General features: G+C 44.2%; 1 protein-coding gene across 1 annotated transcript in view; it reads left to right on the top strand.

Moving 5' to 3' along the window:
• AMPD2 (adenosine monophosphate deaminase 2) overlaps positions 1–13,067 on the top strand; it is a 213,174-nt gene that overhangs the window by 1,059 nt on the left and 199,048 nt on the right. The window lies entirely within an intron of this gene.

The raw sequence follows: 13,067 nt of genomic DNA, 5'->3' as shown, positions 1-13,067 counted from the left end.
TTTATTGAATAAATTTTTTTTGTAGTTTTCATATTTTTTTTTTTTACAAACTTTATTAACGTTTATGCTATATATTTTTTTTTACTATATTGATTATTGTACATCACAATGTGATCTTCGAATTGCCGATATAATGCTTTGATATGCTTGGCATACCAACGCATTATTGCCTCTCGGGGGGTAAACAAGCAATTTGTTAGGCATACAGTCATGGCAGGCTTGGAAGCCATTGGTATACCACTGGCTGTCAGGGCTACTTAGTGGCATCCCGTTGTCTTGGCTGGCACCTGATGGGAGATAGTGGGTACCATTTAGATGCTGCTACTATTGACCTTAGCATCTAAGAGGTTAAACAGTCTGATTTATGTCTGAAACGCATGAAGAATCAGCTAAAACTAACACAAAAAATTAATGTATGCATTTGCAGATTTTTTTTAGTCACAACTGTCAGATTACACAAACAGTTATTTACAGTTGAAGAAATAACTTTTGTATTCATTGCTACAGTTTGGAGGTTTTTAGGGATCTCCGTATAAAAGCTTTATATGGGAAAATAAAGTGTTTATGCAATGTGGTATATTTGTATATAGCACCCTGACATTGGAAGCAGATTCTTTGGGTCCTATAAGTTGTGAGATAAGACCTCCAAGGATCTAAATTGTTTTTCCATTTCATTGAGATCTGGGGAATTTGGAGGCCAAGTTAACAGCTTGAATTGTTTGTCATGTTCCTCGCACCATTCCTGAAAAACATTTAGTTTGTCAGGCGAATTATCATGCTGAAAGATGCCACTGCCTTTAGGAAATACTGTTACTATGACGGAGAATGTGATGAATGAGACCTTACGCCTATTCGTACTGCTTTGCATGTCAACATTAAAAGCTAAATGTTCTCTTGCTGCCCACTATATCCCACCCCTTTACAGGTACGATTGTAAAATCGGGCAGCATGGTGGCTCAGTGGATAGCCTTGCAGCGCTGGAGTCCTGGGTTCGAATCCCGCCAAAGACAACATCTGCAAGGAGTTTGTATGTTCTCCCCGTGTTTGCGTGGGTTTCCTCTGGGCACTCCAGTTTCCTCCCACATTCCAAAGACATACTGATAGGGAATTTAGATTGTGAGCCCCATCGGCATAAGAAACACCTACAGTTTGGCTGTAGCCATGTAGACATGGCTGAGCCATGTCCTGTCCGCCCTGGCTCCTCCAAGCTCCACCAATATGAGCACAGCTGATTCAAACAGGTTTGAAAACGCCACATTAAAAAGTCTAAAAAAAAAAAAATTGCGCAAAGTTTTTATGGTTTAAAAGTTTTGATGAATTGGGGCCAAAAAGTTAGAGCTTAGGCCTGTTTCATAGTTACGTTGTTCCCGTTAGTTGCCATCCGCCAAAAAGGCGGAGAACGGATCCGTGTCCGTCGAGACACCAACGGGTGCCACCGGACCGTTGCATTGACGGGGTCTGCCGATGTAGTAATGTTAAAGGAACCGCAACCAAAAAGTACCGCTGTGGGCCGCGGGACTGGGAAGAGATCGCGGGACCGGGACGAGCCACGAGAAGAGACCGGGGTCGGGACGAGATTGCGGGACGAGCCGCAAGAAGAGACCGGGGTCGGGACAAGATCGCGGGACGAGCGCGAGAAGAGACCGGGGTCGGGACGAGATCGGATTGCAGGGTGAGGAGAGAGTCACCCGATGAGCATTTAGGGTTAACTTTCCGGCAAAGGCAATTCCGGGCATGCGCACTGTACAAATGCGGATCCGGCAACGAAAAAAACATTGCAGTGTCCGTCCTGCCATGTCAGCGGACGCTAAAATTTTGGCGGATCCGTACAAAAACGGATCTAACGGATGACCATCCGTCAAGATCCGCCGTTAATGCAAGTCAATGGGGAAAAAAACGGATCCGCCAACAAAAGTGGCGGATCCGTTTTTTTTTTTTGCAAAACGACGGATTTTGACTGATGGTGAAAGATGGATTTGTGAAAGAGGCCTTACATGCAAAGAACAAGCCCCTCACACTGCTCCATCCATGGACCAAAAAGAAAAGAGAGATCAGAGATAATAAAGTATGACATACTTCTAAAAGCAACAGCTTATTTAACCCCTTCCCACCCCATGACGTAGTATTACGTCATAGAGCAGGACCGGTTGTAAGGAGTGGGCTCAGTAGCTTTGTCCGCTTCACACAAAGCAGATGCCTACTGTATTAGGGTATGTGTTAATACAGCAGAAAAGGGGCAGCAATGCTTACCTGCCAGGACTCTGAACGAATGCACTCTCAGGATGCTGCAAAGCCATGTAGTAAACATGGTGGCAACACAGGTACAAAATACTGCTAAGACAACCACTCACAACCTACTAGTTCATGGAGGGGGCGATTGCTTAGTACCGCATATGTTTGCACAGAAGAGGCTTGTATAGGACACAGGTCACAGGTAATGCACAGAATTAGGGTATGTGCACACATTTCATATTTGCAGCAGATTTTTCTGATACAAAAAACAGAGCGATGGCAAGAAAAACATTACATAAAATTTGTGCTTTCTTTGCATTCGTTTTTACTTGCATTTCCTATCCCATTCATTTCAATGGGTGAGAAACACTACAAAAATGCTGAAATAATTAATGTGTGCTGCAAATTTGAAAAAAATGCTTTGAATGTTAAAATCTGCAAATCTACTATATAATCGTCTAAGTCTGTCTGTCTGTATGTAACAGAAATCCCGCGTTGCTGATTGGTCGCGCCCGGCCGGCCGCAACCAATCAGCGACAGGCGCAGTCCGGCTACCATATTGGAATACCCAAGTGATGGGTATTCCAATATGGCACCCGCTGGTGGTACCAGGCCCTTCCATAGTACCACCAACGGGACACAGCCGGACCCCCCCGCCACCAATGAACCCGCCGCCGCCTCTACTGGACCCGCCGCTGGACCCCCACCGCCGCCGGACCCTCCCGCTGGACCCGCCACTCCAGCAGCGGACCCGCCGCCACCGGACCGCCGCTGCCTGCCACCCACCTCCGTGCACAGGCCGCAAACCAACGTCTTTCTTGCTGGCTTCCCGCTGCTGTACCCCCCGCCGCTGTGCCACCCACCTCCAGCACAGGCCGCAAACCAACCTCTTACCCGCCACTGCTGGCCCCGCTGCCGGACCCCCCCCGCCGCCGGGCCCCGCCGCTGCCTGCCCACCCACCTCCGTGCAGTCACAGCCAGCAGGAAAGACCGCGGCTTGCGGCCTGTGCTGGAGATGGGGTGCGGCGCCCTCTGGTGGCGCCGCACCCCATCTCCAGCACAGGCCGCAAAACAAAATCTTTTTTAATGAGAGGGGTGTAATGAGGAGGATATAATGAGTGGTGTAATGAGAGGGGTATAATGAGAGGGGTGTAATGAGGGGGGTATAACGAGAGGGGGGTATAACGAGAGGGGTGTAATGAGGGGGTATAATGAGAGGGTGTAATGATGGGGTGTAATGAGGGGGGTATAATGAGAGGGATGCCGCCAGGACCCTCTGACTGACTACACGCACCGGATCCCGCCGCTGCCTGCCCACCCACCTCCATGTAGTCACAGCCGGCAGGAAAGACTGCGGCTTGAGGCCTGTGCTGGAGATGGGGTGCAGCCACACTTTGGTGGCGTCGCACCCCATCTCCAGCACAGGCCGCAAAGCACCATCTTTCCTGCCGGCTGTGAATGCACGGAGGTGGGTGGGCCGCCACCCCCAGCGCCACACAGCTGCCTCCATCGTCACTGCCCTCCCGATGCGATAGCATCGGGCCCACATCTAGTAAAAAAATAAGCAGCATGTACATGAGATTTCAAGAAACCTCATTCACTTTGATGGTCCTGTAAAACACTATTTGTTCTGCAGAAAAACGAGTTGAAGAAATTAGGCAAATTGTGTGAGCAATCGCTGATACAGGCAGCATGTGCATCTAATAGCTGTGATCAGAGATGGCTCCAGTCAGTTCTATTAGGCTGGAGTCACACACAACGAATAAAAAATCGGTCCGATTTTAACGGTCCGAAATCGCACAAATGTTTCTTGACCAGTGATCCGTTTTTGATGCGATTTTTCTTCATTCATCCGATTTTAATCGCATGTAACCATCCGTTTGACATCCGTCTGGCGAGATTTTCTCGCAGACTTGCAAAATGGACATCTAATGGTGCCCTATGACAAGTTTTCAAACACAAAGGAAAGAATAGATATTGACACATAGAATACAATATATATATTTATATATATATAATATATAGATAGATAGATAGATAGATAATTCATGCAGTTCTTCATGGCAGAATAGCCACGGTAACATTTGCCGGCTTCTGTAAATTCATTCCCCTACCCGACATGAAATGACACATGGTTTACATATAGTTAACAATTTCATTTCATGTTTTTTTTTTATGTCTATCACTAGTAATTAGATGAGGGTTTTTGTGTAAAATTTTGGAGTTGTAGGTGTTAATTTAAGGGGTTAATTCGTTGTAAAAAATTGCGGGGAATTCCGCTGACGTCACTGAGGCTGCAGGGAGTCCCTTACTGGGCTTCTTGCTATAGTTTTAATAAATCACTGTTGCAGCTAGTCCTCTGAATGAGGAGCTCCTGCCACCTAGTCCTTAATATTCATGAGTTCCGTGTAGTTCCACATTTTGTGACCTAAATTATAAAGCCTGTTTAGGCTAGGTAAAATTTTATACAGTGCTCCAAGCTGAGCATCGTGTCAAGGCTAAAGTGTAAATCCCCTAAAGTTAAGATTGAGACAGAGCAATTCAGTATATTGGAGAAACAAGTCCTTTTGGATTTACATTCTGGCAGTGTCCATATGTTTAGGTGGACATAAAAGTGTAGTTGGCCATGCTACTGTGGTGCCTGAAAAAGGGTCACTGCAGGAGTGGAGGCCAAATAGGGTCCAAAGTTCAAAAGTAGCTCCACTGATGATCCCTCTGAATCATTTTTTTTCGGGGTTTTAGACAGAAACCCTGAGGTAAATGCTAAAGAATAAATGTGAACTAGGGATTAGGTTTATCATCTGCATTGGAAGAATATCCTAGCATTGTATTTAACTGGCTACTACTGTAAATGCTGGAACTCTTTAGTTGCTTTTCATCTTGACGGCCACAATATTTATCTCTGCACAACTTGAGGATGAAGCATAAATATATAGTACAGTATGACAGTAATAGAGGTGAGGAACTAAGTCATCTCTAGCTGTTTCTTCCAGGTTTATTAGCTTTCTCCTTGCGTAGAAGAAGACCACCCTCCATGAACAGCATACTTGTAGCACTTGTCCAATATTTAATGACTTTTATGACTTACTGTTGTGGAGAACAATAAAATCTAAAAGTCCTCTTAAGATTCCAAGGTTAAAAAGCTCATATGTATGCTTGTAACAGGCACCATGAAAAGGAATAAGGGTTACAGATCAGGAGCATGACGTCTGAGAAAACTAGTCAGGGACTTCACGGTGAGGGAATCTCCACTTCAGGGAAATTACCTAATTTTTGTGTCGTTTATTCTAACAATAAAATGTATTGACCAAAAGAACAGCTTCTGTATGTCCATGCTTTGTGTAAATGCCTTTGTGTTTCATACAAGTAAACATCACAAGTTTTTAAGACCCTGTTCACATCACATTACTGGTCTCTGTTACATGTTTGCGCCAGGAACAGCTCCCGATAACCTGTAACATATCCCACCGTATAGACATATGCAGGATCCTTTTCAAAAACACAAATACCACCATGTACTTGTTTTTCATTGAATTTTATTTCTATAGAACAATATAGTCTACTTGTTAGATACTGCATTACTCATATACCGGGCACATAGCCTCTGTTGCGTTAAAGGGAGTATGTAACCCTTAATCTGATTTTTGGGACTTCCTCCTGTTTTTATTGACAGCGCTTGCTAGCACAGAGAAAGCATTGCCTGAACTCAACCCGCGTATCGGCATGTGTGCATTGACACTGACTGAGCCCAGCCAATCGCATGCAGTGTGGGCTCGTGCCTTCTCCTCCTTGGCTCCTTTCTATGACTACATGTCATTTTGTATGGGGTTTCTTACAGTTGTTATCTTTGGTGGCAATTGTGATAATCACTTATTTGGTGATGAAATGAAGACAGGAGCTGTACAGATAAGATTTCTTCTATACTCTTGCCTCTTCTCTGACGTTGGTCACCGACTACACTTCTCAGTGTATCACTGTAGTGAGCGGCGGCCTCAAAGAGGAGCCGGGGAAGAGAACACGCCCGCCAACACTGTGTGCACTGCCAGGCTTTGGCAGTGTCAGTGCAAACACGAGTGCAGAGTTTGGGCAGCACTTGCTCTAGGCAAGTGAGCGATGTTGTATCCTAAGAGGGGGAACTTCACAGAATGCAAATTGAGGGGGTGTAACAATGCACTGAACCCTTGACCATGCCACTGGTGCACCAGCCCCCTTAATTTGTATTTGAATTCAGAATAAGTTTCTCACTAACTTAATAGTGCTAATACAATTTGTATAAGGGCTAAGACCCCTAAATCACTGTATAGCTAGTTTCATATTTATTTTGGGGGTAAAGAGACTCCCCTTAATTGAGTCCTATAGAGATGTTTAACCTGAAACTTTCCCAATTGGACGATATTATGTGCCTAAGGGCCTGTCACACTAAGTGATATCGCTAGCAATATCGCTATAACGTCACTGGTTTTTGTGACGTTATAGCAATATTGCTAGCGATATCGCTATGTCTGATGCTTACCTCCGACTGCTCCCCCGCTGGTTATCGCTGATCGCGCGAGAACATCCTGGACCGTTTCTCGTCGTCAGCTTCCTGCTGGGCTTCCTGCTGTGACGACGAGCGACGCGTGGACGCGGGCGGGAGGACGTCAGGATAGCCTCGTCTGATAAGTAAGTAGCGACCCCCGACCCCTGCGATGTCGCTGGTGAGATCTGCCTGTGTGGCAGCTTACTAGCGACCACTTAGCGATGCACCAGCGGTCCTGACCGTGTCATATCGCTGGTACATCGCTAAGTGTGACAGTACCTTAACTGTTCCATGCCTCTTTTGATAAATGTATTGAAGTGTGCTCTCTGGCTGCACAATAGAAAATAAGCCTATGATATTGAGCTTCAAAGATAGCAAGTAATAGGACTTAAAGCCTGTATACACTGGCCGATTACCATGGTGAATCAATAATTTCCATATAAGCTTAGAAATCATCACGAGCCATGGTTAGTGGAAATGCCCATTACATTATCTCAAATGAAACCACCAATCATTTATCAGTTGTTTAAACAGAATCTGTTTATGGTACATGATGTCCTGTTTGAGAGTGGCATAAAGTAGGGACAGAGACCCAAATTCCAGCGGTGTGTTACTGGGCATCTTCTTTCTTCTAGTTTAGAGAAAAAACAGTGTTTTAGCTGCAGCAGATCTGCTAGTCCTCTCAATTATGAGATCCTGCTCTGTAGTCCTCAATATTTATGAGCTCCAGCTAGTCACACCCCAACATTTATTTGAAGCGTTATATAGCCTAAGCCAGTGTACACAGAAAGCTGTCAGTCAACGGTGCAGGCTGGGTTAGGCTGAGCTCATCACTGAGAACTAGGAGAGCTGCAGCAGATAAAGTGATGTCAAAACTACAAGAAGTCTCCGCCCTTAGTTTATGCTGCTCTCAGATTGGGAAGCATAAGCCTGGTTGCAGATTCTATTTAAGAAGTCATTCAAGTGAACACATGGACGTGCCATTTGCAGGGATAAAAAATCCACCTATTATCACCTTGATTCTTTAATCTCAATTTTATTGATACAAGGAAAGCTTTAAAGAGTGGTAAAAAAAAGGTAAAAGAAGCATGACTGTCCTGTTTATTCCTTAGCTGATCTTCATGTGTTCGGCTTCAGTGATGATGTGCTGCTCACTACACATCACTGCAGTGGTCTTGCGTGTTATACAGTATGTCATTGATGTAGCCAGGTACACAAAGAACCCCAGAGAACACGGAAGCGACAGCTCTAGAATGGCAGGCTATTCAACAGTTAAGTCATTCATCTTTATTGTTTTAGCAAATTATCTCAATCTACATTGCCTTTTTCTTCTTTAGTAAACTTTAAGTAGTGATGGGTATAAGAGCAGTATGCATTCCGAGGACAGTGCTTCTCACATTGTTATATGACGGATTCAAAGATGCAAGAAAAAATGCATTCACACACATTGGCTAAATGAAATAAAGTTTCCTTCAATAATTAATAATAATAAATTCATACAAAAACATACTGTAATCAAAAGATATACAGCAAATCAAAACCTACTTTCAACACCTACATACAAGACAATAACAAGAAATGTGTTATGGTCAGGTTTTGTACCAGGGTAGTACCAGCTATACAGCATGCCTAATTGACAAGAATAGCCTTTCTACTGCATGCTGTAGTCTGATTTAGGCTCAACTGTCCATTGTCTAACCCTAACTTTTATAGCCCTTGGTGCGTCATACATTCCTATGGACTAAAAATACAGAAAAGTCCAGAAAGAGCTGGGGTTTTTGAATGTTGCGATTAGTTAGGAAAGTGGCGTAGAGGCTATTTGTGCCTGGTTCCTTATCTGTGTAACTGCAATAAGTCACAGTTGTAGGACCACTACACTAACGAAATCAGATGTCCCCACTGTACTCTCACGGCAGCGCAGTGATACACTGTGGGAGAGATTACCTCCTGTCAGTGTATCACCGGAGGCCAGGTAGAGCAGTCACATCTCCCAAAGTAATTTAAACAACATCCCCAAACATGAACGGGGATATAGAGGCATTGACACAGTATTAATTAAAATAATTTTATTCAAACATGTTGAAATAATGACACCTAAACAAGGAATCCTCATAGGTAAAAAACTGGAGGTATAGAAAAACCAGGAAAACTATAATGTCATGAGATATATAGTTACACACATTGCAAAAAGAAATATATATGAACATTTATTATATAACTAACAAAACAATGAAAAGTGCACCATGCAATTGTGCCACATAATAATCAGTACAAAAAAAAAAGTTTGAATTTTTTTTTTTTGCAATCAGAATAAACAATATAAAGTGCACCATGCAACTGCGCTATATGAGGGCCAGTTTGAAATGCAGTGTATAATACACCATTCTTTGTAATTTCCTGACCAAAATGTATCATACTGCATAAAACAAAAATGGCATGATAAAAATAAAGTGCTTCGTGCACTGCTCCAAAAAGCTACCAGCCAAAAATGTTTAATCCAGCAATCACTATATATCACAAACTGATCCGACTGTATTACTCACAGTGAAAAGTTCCTGGTTAACCAGACCACCCGGGCGTACCCCAACAGCACTGTTTCGCCTGACCGGCTTCCTCAAACAGGGGCATATGTAAGTGCATGCAAAAGTGCCTTTTAAAAGCAGTTGCCACAGCTGAATTAGGTGTCGGTCTATTCTGCCGTAGCGCATGCCCAGTATTATGAATTTCCCCGCTGATGAAAAAGTAACTTCTGGCTCAGTACACCTGGGCCGCAGGCGTAGAACGCACTACAGACCCGTCTAGGCACTGCCATAAGTCAGGGGATTATTCCAGATCACGCATGTGCAGCCAGAATACCGAGATCATGCCCTGCGGCTTTTCACAGGCAACGAACATAACTACATCACCAATGGGGATATAAAGCACTAAAAAGAATGGTGATTATGTATAAAATATACCTATATACTGTCCACAATAAATTCTGGTTGCGCACTTGAATTGAGGTGGTTTTGTTACAAAAGGACTGTGTTTGGTGACCTCTCCCAAAGTGACTGTTCTACATGTGAGATCGCTGTGGGACACTCGGTATTAAACAGTCTACGTTGGACAGGATAGTATTATTTGTTGGTTTATTATTTTTTGATTGTTTGCAGGAGGTGAGGGCGGCGGGGATTAGGCGTTCAGTAAGTATGGTAAATTAAGATTATTAAAGGAGTCTGTGTTATAAAGGACTTTATTCTGGCTGTGTATTTATTTACCATGTAACTATAGGATTAGTAATGGATAGGTGTCTTATAGACGCCTCTCCATTAATAACCTGTGGGCTTTATGTCACCTGACAATACAAAGGGGACATCAACCCCACAAATATGAACCCCACTCGCCACCGCTACAGGGCAAGTGGGAAGAGCGAGGCTAAGGCCTCTTTCACACTTCCGTTTTTTACAATCAGTCAAAATCTGCCAGGTTTTGAAAAAAACGGATCCGCAATTTTTTTTTGAGCATCCGTTTTTTTCCCCATTGACTTCCATTATCGGCGGATTTTGACGGATTGCTGTCCGTTGCATCCGTTTTTGTGAGGATCCGCCATAATGTTGCTGTCCGTTAACATCCTCAAAGATTTCCAAACGGAGCCTGCAGCGTTTTTTTGGCCGGCGGATCCTCCAGACACTGATTTAACCCGAAATTCTGTATGGGTGCCGGACAAAAAAAAAAATTCATTCTCTCTCTCTCATCCCCTTCCCCGCCAGCGGTTCCTTTAAATTTCCTCATTTTGCGGATCCGTCAAAAAACGGATCCTGTTGCATCCGTTCACATCAGTTAAGAACGGATCCGCTTCTTCACCTTTTTGGCGGATTGTAACTGACACAAAAAACTGAAGTGTGAAAGAGGCCTAACAAAAAAAAATTTTTGTTCCCAAATTGTGCTGATGTAAAGTAAACATGTGGGAAATGTTACTTATTAAGTTTTTTGTGTGCCATATCTCTGTGATTTTAGGGCATAAAAATTCAAAGTTGGAAAATTGCGAAATTTTCAAAATATTCGCCACATTTCTGTTTTTTTCACAAATAAACGCAAGTTGTATGAATGAAATTTTACCACTAACATGAAGTACAATATGTCATGAGAAAACAATGTCAGAATCACCGGGATCCATGGAAGTGTTCCGGAGTTATTACTTCATAACGGGACAGTGGTCAGAATTGTAAAAATTGGCCAGGGCATTAACGTGCAAACCACTCTTGGGAGTAAAGGGGTTAAAGACATCAGAGGACATCAACAAAAACTGCATACTGTCCAATATTTTTTTTTCCATCAAGGGACTATGTTGAGGCCTTCTGCAGGAGATCAGCACTGGGGAATACTCTTGACATACAGTATATATATCTAATGAAAGGCTCTGGCATGTTATGAAGAGAGCCTAATGCTGACCATACACATTAAATGGCTATTGGCTGAACTTTGACTAATCGCTCATCTGACTGCCATCTCAGCCAGCTCTTCCATACACAGAGATGCTGGCTCGACCAAGATCTCCTGCGTTCTCTATGAGAAAGCCGCAAGCTGACATGTTGACCAGCGACATATCTCAGGGAGAACAATGCTATCGGCAGTCAAATCTGACATGCCCTGTCATGATCTCGCCACCAATCAGTTGGCTGGCACCCAATACACATTATAGTGTCGGCCTAACCCTTCAATATCTGTGGGTTTTGCTGATATTAGTTTGGGGGTATGGGTGGGAGCTATATTGAACATGATATGGCCTTTTCCCAAAATTATGGTCATTCCTAACTTTTTATTGGATAGGCAATAACAACTTTCATTGTCATCAATAGAAAATAGCCTGAAATGTAAGATGCCAGCAACACATCCCTTGGCACATTTAGCAATGATTTTTCAAGATCTATGAATTTTACTATGTTAAAATGTCACAAGTTGAGTTGATGGATTCATAGTGTGGCATTATAAACATAAAGCGCAAATTGCTGCACATTTCCCTCTTTTATGGCATCTCATGTACGTACACCGTGTACATCAGCAATTTTCACACAAAAACCATATGTCACAGATTCAATGAACACAATGCCCACCAGCCAGTAGCTTAGCTACCGGGGGGGCAGGGGGGCGGTGGCCCCGGGCCCCGCGCTCTGAGGGGGCCCACCCAGATTTACGCTACTGTAAACTGTATCTGCGGCAGAGCAGGGAGAATAGATCATCTCCCTGCTCTCTGCCGCTATGTTCTCTTCTTGGCCGACGGCCATAGGACCTGTGATGAGGTCACAGGAGGGGAGGAGTCGAGGTCACATGATCAGGGGTCTCACTGACTGTATGCACTATGCAGGGCTCTGCTGTGCTAGTGTGCTGGTTGTCATGGTGCGCTGAATGAGAAGTTTATGTGTGGAGTAAGGAGGGGTTTAAAGTGTGGATGGAGCAGAGCCGTGTGTGTACGAGGTGGACGGAGCGGAGCCGTGTGTGGACGAGGTGTACGGATCGGAGCCGAATGTGTGCGAGGTGTACCGAGCGGGGCTGCGTGTGTACGAGGTGTACGGAGCAGAGCCGCGTGTGTACGATGTCTACGGAGTGAAGCCATGTGTGTACTGAGTGGAGCCGTGTGTGTGTGAGGTGTACGGAGCGGAGCCGTGTGTGTACGAGGCATAGAAAGCGGTACCGTGTGTGTATGACGTGTGCGGAGCTATACGTGAACAAAGTGTATGGTGGGGAGCATTCATGCCTCCCAACCGTCTCGATTTTGAGAGAGAGTGTGCCCTGGTCAGAAGCTTACTTTTTCCATGGACACAGGAGTATATGGCAGAGCCCCAAGGAGCACTTTAAAATTCGCACGTGACGTTCCACCGGAAGTGACGTGCTGGAAGCTGACCGGAAATTAGGTAATTTCGGGAGGAGATTGTGACAGAACCATGGAGGCACTTCAAGGAATGCTTCAGATCCATCACCGTCTCCTCCGACAGCGCGGACAGCGGGATCTCCTTGGACTCGGGGATGTCAGCCATGTGAGCGGATCATGATATGTCCTGCATCGGGAGGCTGAAGTGGGCACTACAATGGGAGCCGGGCTGCTATAGTATCTTAATAGAATCTTTCTTTCTCTCTCTCTGTTCTTTCTTTCTCTGTTCTTTCTTTCTTTCTCGCTGTTCTTTCTTCCTCTCTCTAATCTTTTTTTCTTTCTCTCTATTCTTTCTTTCTCTCTGTTCCCTCTTCCTTTCTCTCTCTCTGTTCTTTCTTTCGCTCTGTTCTTTCTTTATTTCCCCTATTTCTTTCTCTCTCTCTCTCTAATCTTTTTTCTCTCTATCTT

Source organism: Dendrobates tinctorius, unplaced genomic scaffold (genome assembly GCF_039654945.1).
Source record: "Dendrobates tinctorius isolate UK_male_01 unplaced genomic scaffold, ASM3965494v1 ptg000127l, whole genome shotgun sequence".
Lineage (NCBI taxonomy): Eukaryota > Metazoa > Chordata > Amphibia > Anura > Dendrobatidae > Dendrobates > Dendrobates tinctorius.
Note: the sequence above shows the minus strand (reverse complement) of the source record. Positions and strands in the feature narration are given on the sequence as shown.